This window comes from Nyctereutes procyonoides, unplaced genomic scaffold (genome assembly GCF_905146905.1).
Source record: "Nyctereutes procyonoides isolate TBG_1078 unplaced genomic scaffold, NYPRO_anot_genome, whole genome shotgun sequence".
NCBI classification, from domain to species: Eukaryota; Metazoa; Chordata; class Mammalia; order Carnivora; family Canidae; genus Nyctereutes; species Nyctereutes procyonoides.
The window spans coordinates 8,553,677-8,567,138 of NW_026575120.1; positions in this window are offsets into that span (position 1 = coordinate 8,553,677).

Below are 13,462 nucleotides of genomic sequence, written 5' to 3' on the forward strand. Positions count from 1 at the left end.
CAGTGATGAAAGGCTCAATCTATCAGGAAATAATAAATTATCAAAAGTGTTTCATTGGTTTTGAGATTTTGTTTTTGTTTTTTACTAATGCCTGTTTAAACCCATTTTCTCATCTGGGGCTTCACTTACATATTTAACCCATTTTCTCTTTCTTCTGGGGTTTTACTTATGTATTTAGTAGATCTTCTTAAGTCTCATCTGTGTCTGATGCTCTTTTCTGTGTTTTCCATTCTTCTGCTCCCTGCAATCTCCCTCCCCACCGTTTTTGCTCCAGTTAGATTTTTTCCTATTGATGTGTTTTCCATGTGGTAGATGTTAAATTTTGCATTATCTAGTGTGTTCTTGAACTCACTAATAAGTTCTTAATTTTAGATATCCTTTTTTCATGTTTTAATTTTTATATATGTTTTTTAGTTCTAGAATTTCCATTTGGTCCATCTTTATAGTTTAAATGTATTGATGAATTGCATCTGTTTTTTAAACCTCTATGTGTTCTTCTGGGTTCTTTGAACATATTAACCATAGTCATTTTAAAGTCCTTGTTGCCTGACTCTAAAATTGGGATCACTTATAGGTCTGTTTCTATAGGTCACTTTTTTCTCATTATTCTTTGACAAGTGAAGGGATATTTGAATGAATGTCAGCCATTGTTTATAGAAAGAAAAAAAGTGTAGAGGCTTCAGATTCTTAGAGAAGCTCATTTTCGCTCCTTTAGACAGAGTGGTGGTCAATAAGGAACTGTGAGGAGTCGTGGCTTTGTGAGGGATAGATTACCTCTGGCTCAAGGCTGATCCTCCATTTTTCATTTAGAATTCTGGTACTTTTATGAGGGGGCACTCTGTTTTGTGGGTCTCAGATTCTAATCTTTATGTGATGAGACTGACAGAAGAGCTCTGTTTTGCTCTCCAGAGGCTTTCCACTTATGTTTTTGTCTCCTGCCTTATAATGCTTCAGCATTTAATACCTGTTTTTGGGGAAAAGCCTGTTAAATGCCTGAAACTTGCCCAGTTTCCACTAAACTTGCCCAGTTTCCACTAAAAACTCTTCTGATTTCTTCTTCCTCTGAACAGCCCTCCTCCAGGTGTTGTCCTGGAATCTGTCCTAGATCTTCATCTTCTTGCCCATATTTAAATCTATCAGTATACCCAGGGTAAAAGCAACTGCAGAAGCCAGTAAACCTCTCTCTCTCTCTCTCTCTCTCTTCTCTCTTTCTTTCTTTCTTTCTTTCTTTCTTTCTTTCTTTCTTTCTAAAATATTAGTTCATTTAGTTCTTGTTGCCTCAGAAACTCTCTTCTGCTTTCAAAATATAGTTTTTGTGTTCCATCTGGCTTTTCTAGCTCTAGCTGGGAGCACACGTCTTTGGACAAGTAGAAGCAAAAGAGTCTTTATATAGTACATATTTTAGAATATCTTTCTGTTTATTCATGCATGAGTTGCAATGTAGCTGATTTCAGAATTTTGGGGACATAATATTTTTGAAACCATAGATATAATCTCATTTTGTTACCTTTTTGGCATTTAGAGTTTGATGAGAGTCTAATTTTTATTCCTTTTGTGAATAAACCCATTACAAAAATCTTTTTAAAGATTTTTTATCTTAGTGAAAATAATATATATATTTTTAAGATGTCTTTTTATGTGAGTCTCTTTTCAGACTTTTCTTTTCAACTTTTGAACAGTTTGTGATAAGCTCTTTACACTAAGTTCCCTTGCTAGTTGAGAGGATGTCTTTCAATTAAGCTTTAGAATTTTTTTTTTCTCTTTCTAGTTGCTGTGGTTGTTGTGGTGTCTTCCTAAGAATTCCTGCAACTTTTATCTTCAATCCCTATTTCTTTTCTTATTATCTACTATCCTCCATCAACATTTTTTTTGTTCTGTATTTTGAAAAATTTATTATTTCTATTTGACTTGATTTTTCCAAGTTTAATCCTAAGCTTCATTGAATCAATTTGCATTTAAATCCTAATATTACGATTTTATCTTCCTTTATATTACCCCACTTTTTGTGTCTCTTTCTTTTCTACTTACATTAGCTTTTTATTCTTAGCTTTTTTTTCTTTATCTTGGCTTTCAATGCTGCTATTTCATAGAAGTCATGCATTTTACTCACTGTGACAAACTGACATTAAAATTTTTTTCTCTTTTTTTAGCAAATCATTTTTAGAAATTTGTTATTCTTGTATTTTTCGGGTGATCTTTACTTTGATTGCACTATGTTAAAAATAAACTTTATAAAGATATAATTTACATTTGTCAGAATGTATTCATTTTAAATGACCTTCCATGTCTTTGTTGTAGACATCTATATATCCAACACCACAATTAAGAAATGAATACTTATACTTCCCTAAAAAGTTCTCTGTATTTTTTTTGTAGTCAGTACCCTCAACATCTATCTTATGCAATCACTGATATAACTTCTGTCACTATAGATTAGCTTTGTGTATTCAAGAATTTCATAAAAATGGAATAATCTATGTGCTTTTCTTCCTAGCTACTTTAGCCCAGCCTAACATTTAAAAAAATTCATTCATATTGTCACACATATCAGTAGTTTGCTTCTTTTTATCACTGAGTATTCACTGAATGCGTGTAATACAATATGTTTATCCATTCTTGCTACAGATAGAGCGTTCATGTTCCCCCTCCAAATTCATGTGTTGAAGCCCTTTACTCCAATTTGGTGGTATTTGGAGGTGGGCCTGTGGCAGGTATTTAGGTTGAGATGAGGTTGTTAGAGTGGGCCTCCTCTGATGTAAGAAGAGGTGGAGACCAGAGCCCTCTCTTTATCATGTGAGGATACAGCAAGAAAGTTGCTATCTGTAAGCAGGTAAGAAGGCCCTCACCAAGAACTGGACCATGCTAGCATTCTGGATTTGGACCTCTCAGTCTCCAGAATGCCGAGAAATAAATGTCTGTTGTTTAGGCAACCTGGTGTATGCTATTATGTTATAGCAGCCTCAGCAGACTAAGACATTTCTCCTGTTGATGAATGCTTGAGTTGTTTCCAATTTGCAGCCGTTAGGAATAAAATTGCTACAAGCATTCATATATCAGCCTCCTTTTGTTCATGTTTACTTCTTAAGTCCTTGCAAGTATTTATAATCACTGTTAAAAGTCCCTGGCTGCTTATACAGTCATTTCTGTCTTTTCTTTTTCCATTTCTGTGAACTGATTTTTCTCTTGGATATGGTGACATTTTTCTGCTGTTTTGCATGTGGCATAATTTTCATTTGGGTGTTGGACATTGCCAAATGTCTGGACACCCCCAAGTGTCTGGACACCCCACCCCCCGGGCCTTTCTTTAAAGATTTTAGAGTTTTCCTATGTCAGGAGGTTAATTTACTTTCTAGATCATCTTCCTACTTTTAAAATGTGTTTCTAAGTTTCTTTAGTGTAGATGCAGAATAACCTTTCCTCTGGGGATGTTTTTAGCTTTACCCGGGGTATGGACTTTGTGGAGTCTCTGTGAATGTTCCCATTGTTCAGTTCTCTGCTTCCCAGTAGTTGTTTTCTCCTGGAAAAGTTTCCTGGTATCCTCCTTGTACATCTTAGGTCATTGTGAAGTCAAAGATTCAGGGAAGCTTTTCTGTGGAGTTCTACAGTTCCCAGCCTGTATAATACCTTCCTTTTCACTGCTCCACACCATTAGGTATGAGCTGTCCCAGTCTCCTTCACCTCTGATCTCCATTTCCTCAACTCAGAGAGCCAGCTCATCTCTGCCTGGTTTTCTTCTCCCATTTCTAAGGTCCAAAAAATGTCTCCAGATAGAAAGCTACAGAGTCAGGGCATACCTGGTTTATTTCCCTTCCTCCAGAGATCACAGTCCTTTGATGCTTGTTAGCCAATGTCTGAAAATAGTTGTTACATAGATGATGTCCAGACATCTATCGGAAACCTAGTCTGGTACCACTACTTCATCATGTCTGGAAGCGAAGTCTTATTGTAGTATTTTTGGGAACTATTTTAAAGATAAAATTTTTATTTAATTATTTTTAAAATGAGAAGAAATGATTCATTTTCACTGTGTGTGTGTGTGTGTTTAAGAGTCCAGGCAAGTGGTTTCCTGTGGCACTACTCTGTTCTTTTGAAGAATGGTTGAAACCACTTCTCATATATATAGTTACACAGCAAATGGACTTCAAAATTCTTACTGAAAGTCTCAGTGATTCCTTGTTTCACAGCTAATATTGCTGAGCTTGACTACTGAAATGTTATAATCCACGGATCTAGAACTTTGGCATTCTGAATAAATCTTGTATGAAACACTGTGGCCCAGTATGTTGCAGTCAGGGATCATCCTCTTTTTATACAGAGGGAAAATTTCATTGCTTTTCTTCGAGAGCTATGAAGTAAGACTTTCCCTTTCTGGCTAATGTCTGAAGATGTTACACCTCATGTTGCTTCAGCAAATATGGAATGATGATAGTAGGTAGAATGATGATAGAGATAGTAGAAAATGGGATCCTATTTTAATTCATACAAAAATCTTTGTTTTGTACCTACTATATACATCAGACACTCTTATAGAAAAAAAAATAAAAACATTGAGGTTACATTCCATCCAGTCAAACTATTGCACTGATGACTCAAACTAACCCTGAAATGCATCCTCTCTTGGGATTTTTGAAGTTACAGTAGTCATTTTCCTACTTCACTGTTTAAAACATTTCAAATTTTCTGTTACTTTGCTATTGGGAAAGGCAGTCTTCTGCATGCAGTCTTTCAACACTTGGCCATACAAGAATGGGCCTTGAGCTTGAGACATTTCCCTACCAAGAGATAAAGAGCCCATACAGCCTGTGCGGGCCTTGAGCCTTGTGTGGGAATATCTTTCCATTTCCAGTTCAGTGTTTGCTCCTTTGTTCTGCTTCAGGATGTATGTCGGTGGCCTTCAGTCATGCCCTCAGATTCCTTCAGTATTTCAGACTCCACAGGGAAAGGGTGAGGTCCTTATGTTGCAGCTCAAGAGGAATGCATGTATGTATTAGCTACTGTAAGAGACCTACAATTAAACCCAGTATTGCTCTGTCTCTTCTCTACGTAAGTAAGGGTTGTTCCATCCAATGCTTGGCTGCATTGTATCTTCCTTGGGAAGTCTGATACCAGATACAGTGTGCAGAAGTGTTTGGAGTCCTTTCCTGGGATTGGTAACTGGCACATGGTGTTTTGTTGGACACTTGCAAACAAAGGTATCGTAATATACAGAATATTTAGTTGGGTTACATGTTCATGTCACAGTTTATACCATTGCTAATTCCCCACTCCTCTTCTAATCAAATTCTCGCCTGACTGGTTTTTGTTTTTGTTTTTTAAGATTTACTTATTTTACGGAGAGAGAGAAGCACAGCAGAGAGGGATGGGGGGGTGAGTGAGAGAGAAACTCAAGCAAATTTTGTGCTGAGCATGGATCCCAATGCAGGGCTCAAACTCATTATCCTGAGCTCATGACCTGAGCTATAACCAAGAGTTGGATGCTTAACCAACTATGCCATCCTTTTAAAATATTTCACTAGATTGATAAGAATGGCATCTAAAATTTACTATCCTTTATTATGTATCAGGTACTTTTCTGACCACTATACATGCTTTAAATCATTCAGTTGTCAAAATAAGCCAATGAAGTAAATACTACTATTATCCCCATTTTATAGATTAGGAAACTGAGCTTTCCCAAAGTCATATTGCCAGTAAGTGTGGAGTCAGGATTTGAACATAGGCTCTCTGGTTCCAAAGGCTGAACTTTTAACCACAGCACCATTCTACGAAATGCTTGCTTTCATCGGCTCACTATATTGCATATATATTCTTGTGTATTAAAATATCCTCTCACAACAGTATTACCAATTGCTCCAACAAATTCAGCCATTTGGATATTATTCTGTATTTAATCATCATCCCCATTTTGTGCATTAATTTGTTTCTATTTTTTCTTTCAAATAATGACCTGCCATGTACATCATTAGTATTATTTTAGAAAAATTTCTATAATTATTTCTTTAGAAAATTCCTAGAAGCAAAAACTTTGGACTAATGGCCAGTGTATTTTAAGTTGAAATGGAAAAATCACAAAGTTGTACTCCAGAAAATATTTACCAATTTTTATTTTTACTAGAAGTGTAGATTCTTTGGTATTTTAGCAATGAAGTTTGGGAAACATTGCTATTTAAAGTAGGAGTTCCTTTAATTAATCTTTCATATGGATTTACTGTCCCTACTTACTTTATTTCTCAAAATGACATGTCCTTTCTTCCTTGACTTGTATAGTACCTATGAGAATTCTATATTTTTAACATATATTTTGAGTTTTAAAGAATTATTTTGTGAATTGCCATGTGTTTAAGTTTTTGTTTTGTTTTGTTTTTATTTTTGTTTTGTTCCTGAGTCCATGAGACCTTACTAAGATTTTCACTTGACAGGGACATTAATGAGTGAAGTAATTACTTAAATATCATGGTTGAAAATGATATTAGAAAGTAAAAAAATATTTTTGGGCTGGAATTACTTACTTTGGCAACTTACTTAGATCTCATTAATTACTTTCCTGTTTTCTTCTTATTTTTCTTAAGCCTAGATATCAAAGTGACATTCAAACCCATGTTCATAAAGAGAAGTAGCTTAACAATCCAATATAGTTTATATTATTATTAAGAATAATAGCATGGTTTGAGTTAAGAGACTTTTTACTGATATTTCATGACATTTTTACAGATACATTGCCATGTAAGGACTTCTCTTTCATACTAAGGGTGAAGGTGGCTCAGTTAACAGTATTAAAAACTAATACCTGTGATCACAATATTGGTTCTTACTTAAACTAACAATTTTCTCCCAAACTGTTTATGAATTACTAAGACAATATTTTCATCTTTATTTTCAGCTGTTAGAAGGGAAGCTTTAGGGTGCAGTAGAACCAACATAAGTGAAGGTAACTACAAAGTTAATATTGATTTTGCCTTTTTCCCTACCTGTCTTTTTAGATTGTTTTCTTTGCATTTTTCGTATCTCTTGTCCCTATTTATGCAAGGCACTCTTTCTTGCTCTAGGCTTCTCACTGTTTTGAAACTTAAAAGGCAACATCAAAGCCTTTTATCATGTGAGTTTCAGATCTAAGTGTACGCTGACAATATTGAAGGACTGAACGTCACAGCAAGCTTGTGAGTTTAGTTCAGCAATGCCCTTCATTTTGTCTGTACTGATCATAACATTTCATCCCTGCCTGAGTCTTAGACGATGGTTATTGAGTGACTTTGGATTCATCTTTGGAATCAGAAAATCCCAGAAAGTGTCTTTTCTTGGGGGATTTTATTCCACTTCTTGAAAACATTCTGAACACAGTTTTCTGGGTATATAATGTGTAGGAATGTAAATCATACTGGGAAAATGTAAATGAATAGTGGAAAGATCTAGTCATATTGTGCTTTTGCACTATTAGATTGTGTCTAAGATTATTTACTTCTTAAGGTTAAGAAGTAAGCTAGTCAAAAAATAGCTCTGTGTCTCAAATAGTTGAACTTACCTTCCTTCCTTCCTTCCTTCCTTCTCTTTCTTTCTTTCTTTCTTTCTTTCTTTCTTTCTTTCTTTCTTTCTTTCTTTCTTTCTTCTTTCTTCTCTCTTTCCTTTCTTTTAAAAGATTTTATCCATTTATCCATGAGAGACACACAGAGAGAGGCAGAGACATAGGCAGAGGGAGAAGCAGGCTCCTGTAGAGACCCTGGTATGAAATTCAATCCCAGGACCCCAGGATCACGACCTGAGCCAAAGGCAGATGCTCAACCACTGAGCCACCCAGGTGCCCCAAATTGATGAACTTTAAAAATTGAGATGGTTTAGTCAAATATGTAGCTTCAGAAGGTATTGTTTACATCCCAGTCATGTCTACTATTTATTTCTATTATATATATTTAATGTTTTTAGAAATAAAAAAACTGTTAAAAGAATTTGCATTATAAACACTGATTCAAAACTAGCCAAAGTGTGGTATCTTTACAGGTTAAGTTCTAAATTAAAAAGCAAGAGGTCTGTGGTTTTTTTTTTTTTTTTTAAGATTTATTTATTTATTTTAGAGGGGGTAAGGAAGAGGGAGAGAATCCTCAAGCAGACTCCCTGCTGAGCATGGAGCCTGAGGCAGGGCTTGATCCCAGGACCCTGAGTCCTGACCTGAGTCAAAACCAAGGGCCAGACACTTAACCAAATGAACCACTCAGGCACTCTACTCCAAGAGGTCTCTGTTTTTGACTTTTGCCAAGGGAGTATTTTCATTTCCTGTTCCTTATAAAGACTAAACGTTTTCTCTACTTATAATTTGTGGTTTACATGTACATACCTGCAGAATTGGCAAAATTGTCCACAAAATTACCCTTACTTCTGACATCAACTGTAAGTTTAGGGGAATGCAGGAGCATCTACAGGTTTGATAATTTGTTAGAAGGATTCACAGAGCTTACTGAAAGCTATTATACTCAGAGTTTATCACAGCAAAAAGAAACATCAGCAAAGGGACGAGACATATGGGGCAGAGTACAGGAGAGCTCACAATGTGGAGCTGCTCATTGTCCTCTCCCAAAGGAGTTATGGACAGCATTAATACCACCTGGGATGATGTGTAAAAATGCACATATAGTATTGTCAACTATGTGCATATTGTTACACATTGATCTACAACATTGAGCCTAAGTGTCTAGGGTTTTTGTTGGGGCTTGGTTATATAATGTGTTTGGGTAATATCAGTCTTCAGCTCCTGTGGAGTTTGAGCTGATACCACATGACCCAAAGCTCATACCATAAGTCACAGTGCCGGCCTATTGGCAGTGTCCCAGGGCCCTGGATAAACACAGACACTCTTATCAGAGAGGACATGCCAAGGGTTTAGAACTTGCTTCCCAGGAGTTAAGGGCAAAGGCAAGACCTCTCATTGGGCAAGGTTAATTTTTTTACTACATGGTACCAAATTTAGCAGCTACCTTTTCAAGTACTTTAATGGTTAGTGAAGGATGCTTCCCATGTCTTTTGGGTAGGAGTAGTGATCTTTCATTTCAGGAAGGTGACAGGACTGTGGTTTGTGTGTACGTTAAGATGAACCAACTGCTGTTTGGATCTGTAGGTAGTTTTGAGAGAACCAACAGGAAGCATTTATCCTTTGCCCAGTACTAGGGTGGTTGCCATTAAGCATCAAAAGCATACAACATGCATACATTATTTATAAGACAATAAAAGAAACCTGTCTGAGAGCACATTATAGTAAATTAATTCTGTGGACAGAGTAGTATATTTGCTTAAGGATTAAGAAAAAAAGTAATATCAATTTTACATTCCCCTTAAGTATATTTCCATTTGTTTGAGAAAACACCTCCATTATTTAGCTAGGAATCAACTTTTTGAGTGAACAGTGAAGGAACAGATAGCCAAGTGTATTTCTGAAAGCATTTATGGGTAGAATTCTCTAGGAGAGACCCATTTGTTTCTATTGTATCTTTTAGTTCTATGAGGATTTTATGTCATCTCTCTTAGGGTTGCCCACTAATCTCTCCTACTAGATAAGAAGATGTTCACCATGACATCTCCTGCAGTCTTCCCCATCTTGGTCCAGCACAGTTCTATCCTTCCAGTTGGTCAGGCCAAAAGCCTTATAGAAATCTGTATGTTATTATTGCTGCATAAAAAATCACCACAGTTTTACTGAATTAAAACAAGACCCTTTCATTAGTTCACAATTCTGTAGATCAGACATCTGGGCATGGGGCATGGTATATATATATAGACTCTTTCCTCAGAGTCTCACAAGGCCAAAATCAAGCTACATTCTCATCCAGAGCTTGGAGTTTTCTCCCAAGCTCATTCAGGTGGTTGGCAGAATTTAGTTACTTGTGATTATAGAACTGAAGTCCCTATTTTCTTGTTGGACATTTGCTGTAGTTTACTCACTCTTAGCTCTTTAGAGGCTTTTCTCAGGTCCTAACCATGTGGCCTTTGTACAGAATGGCAACTTACTTCTTGGAGCCCCCTGCTTGATATTTTCCAGTCTGCTAAGATGGACTTTAATATAATGTCACATAATTACTGTAGTGACTATCCAATTACCTTCATCATTCAATAAATGTAATCCAAGGAGTAACTGTCCCATCATATTCACAGTTCTTGCCCACACTCAAGATGAAGGGATCACACAGGGCGTATACACCAAGAGTGGGAATCTGCGAGTTATTTTAGAAATCTGCTCACTTCCTCATCTTGGTATTATATTATATTATTTAATTACATAATCATATGTTGTCAAAGACCAATGAAAGAATAAAATTTAGAAAGAAAAAATAAGCCAGAGACTTTAAGCATCCAAATTAAGTAGAAGAAAGAAAATTTTTAAGTTCAGTACATCCAAAAATTTAGAAAAGGAGAAAAGGGTAAATAAATAAATTGCATAGTTAAAAAATAAAATAATATGGTAGAAATAAATTCATGTATATCAATAACACCACAATGTTTATTATTAAACCTGCTATAAAGAAGAAGAGATTCTTTGGTTAGATAAAATAATGCAATCCAACTACATGCCGTTTAAAGAGTACCCCTGAAGTAAAGTGATAGAGAAAGGTTTATCCACTAATTTATTGAGCTGATGTTTGTTCCAGATAGTTTCTAAAGACTTTTAGTGAGAAAATCAAAGTCCCTGCCCTCATGCAGTTCATGCTATAGTGGGGGGTATTGACAATAAACAAAGAAGCCATATAATATGTTAGAGAGTGATAAGTACTACGCAGCATAACACAGAATAAAGGGATATAGAGTAGTTTAGTGGATGGGAGGGCCCTGACCTTTCAGATGGGCTGTTCAGGGATGCCTCTGTGAGAAAATGGGATCTGAATGGATTGAGAGAATAAGTGTGCGGTTATCTAAAAGCAGAGTCAATGTAGAGACCATGAGATGGGATTGTGCTTTGTGTGCTTGAGCAGCAGCACGTTGGTAATGTGGCAGAAGCCGAGAGGACAAAGGAGGAGGTGTTGCGGAGAGAATGGCCGGGGACAGATGGTGTAGGGCTTTAAATGGAAAAGGAAATGGTTGGAGGAATATATTTTTGAGCACCTATTTTGTACCATATTTGGTACTCAGTTGTGGAAATACAAAATGTAGAAGACAGATACAGGTCTTGCTTTCTTAGAACTTTTGCTGAATCTTCTATGAAGTATCACAGTCACAAAAATGTAACCATAGCTTGGGGCCTTCCATATCTTGGCTATTGTAAATACTGCTGCAGTGAACATAGATGTTCATATATCTTTTCTAATTACAGTTTTTATTTTCTTCAGATAAATATCTAGAAATGGAATTGGTAGGTCATATGATATTTCTATTTTTAATTTTTTGAGGAACTGCTAAACTGTTTTCTGTAGTGGCTGGCTGCACCAATTTACATTCCTACCAATAGTGGATGAGGTTTCCTCTTTTCCACAACCCTCCAACACTTGTTATTTCTTGTCTTTTTTTTTTTTTTTTAAGATTTCATGCTGTCAGATGTTACTTGTCTTTAATTTCAATTTTATTTGAGTCCTGTTTTTTTCTTTTCTTTTCTTTTCTTTTCTTTTCTTTCTTTCTTTCTTTCTTTCTTTCTTTCTTTCTTTCTTCTCTTTCTTTTTCTTTCTTTTTTGTGAGTCTGGCTAAAGGTTTGTTAATTTTGTTCATCTATTCAAAAAGCCAGTTCTTAATTTTAGTCATTTTTTTCTATCTTTTTTAATCTCAATTTCTATTTTTTCCTACTCTGATCTTTATTTTCTTCCTTCTACTAACATTGAGCTTCATTTTTCTTCTTTTTGTAGTTCCTTGAGGTATAAAGTTAAACTGAGACTCTTGTTTCTTGAGGTAGGCATTTATTATTACAAACTTCCCTTTAGAACTACTTTTGCTGCATTCTATAGATTTTGGTATGTTGCATTTAGATTTTGGTATGTTGCATTCCCATTTTCTTTTATCTCATGGTATTTTTTTTTATTTCTATATTGATTGGTTCTTCAGTAGCAGGTTGTTTAATTTCTACATATTTGTGATTTTTCCAGTTTTTTAATTGAAGTATATTAATATAGTGTGCTGTAGTAGTTTCAGGTGTACAAAATAATGATTCAACAGTTCTATACATTTCTCAGTGCTCATCATGGTAAGTGTACTTCTTTTAATCTGCTTTATCTAATTCAGCATCTCCCTCCCTCCACTTCCCCTCTAGCAACCACTGGCTTGTTCTCTGTATTTAAGAGTCTGTTTTGGGGGATGCCTGGGTGGTTAAGTCATTTAAGCATCTAACTCTTGATTTTGGCTCAGGTCATGATCCCTGGGTTGTGAGATTGAGCCCCACATTGGGCTCTGTGGTTAGAGTGGAGTCAGCTGGTCTTTCTTCTTTCCCTCTGTCCCTCCTCCCACTCACACAGGTGTGCATGCTCTTTCAAATAAAATAAATGATAATCTTTTAAAAATTTGTTGTTTCTTTTTCCTTACGTTTTTTCTTAAATTCCACATATGAGTGAAATCATATGGTATCTGTCTTTCTGTGACTGACTTATTTCACTTAGCATTATACCCTCTAGGGCCATACATGGTTTTGCAAATGGCAAGATATTCTTTTTTTATGGCTGATTAATATTCCATTGTGATATATATATATATATATATATATATATATATATCCATTGTGTGTGTGTGTGTGTGTATATATATATATATATTCCATTATGTGTGTGTATACACACACACACAACACACATACCACATCTTCATTCATCTATGGAAGGCCACTTAGGTTGCTTCCATATCTTGGCTATTGTAAATAATGCTGCAGTAAATATAGGGGTACATATATCTTTTTGAGTTAATGTTTTCATACTCTTTGGGTAAATACCCAATAGTGAAATTACTGGGTCATATGGTAATTCTGTTTCTGGTTGTTTGAGGAAACTTTATACTGTTTTCTATAGTGGCTGTATCAGTTTGCATTCCAATCAACAGTGTGTGAGGGTTCATTTTTCTCCATATCCTCATCAACACTTGTTATTTTTTATATTTTGATTTCTGGCCGTTCTTATAGGTATAAAGTGTTATCTAATTGTGGTTTCTTTCATAATTGATTTCTAGTTTTATATCATTGTGGTTGTTGTTGAAAGTGCTTGATGTGATTTCAGTCTTCTTAAATTTATTGAGACTTATTTTGTGGCCTAACATATGATCTATCCTGGAGAATTTTCCATGTGCACTTTAGAAGTATGTGTATTCTGCTTCTGGATGGAATATTCTGTATATATCTATTAAGTCCATATGGTTTAATGTGTCCTATAAGGCCAATGTTTTCTTGTTGATTTTCTGTCTAGATGACCTATTCATTGATATAAGTGGGTATTACAATCCCCTACTATAATTGTATTGTTGTCAATTTCTCACTTTTGCTCTGTTCATATTTGGTTTTTATAGTTAGGTGCTCTTCTGT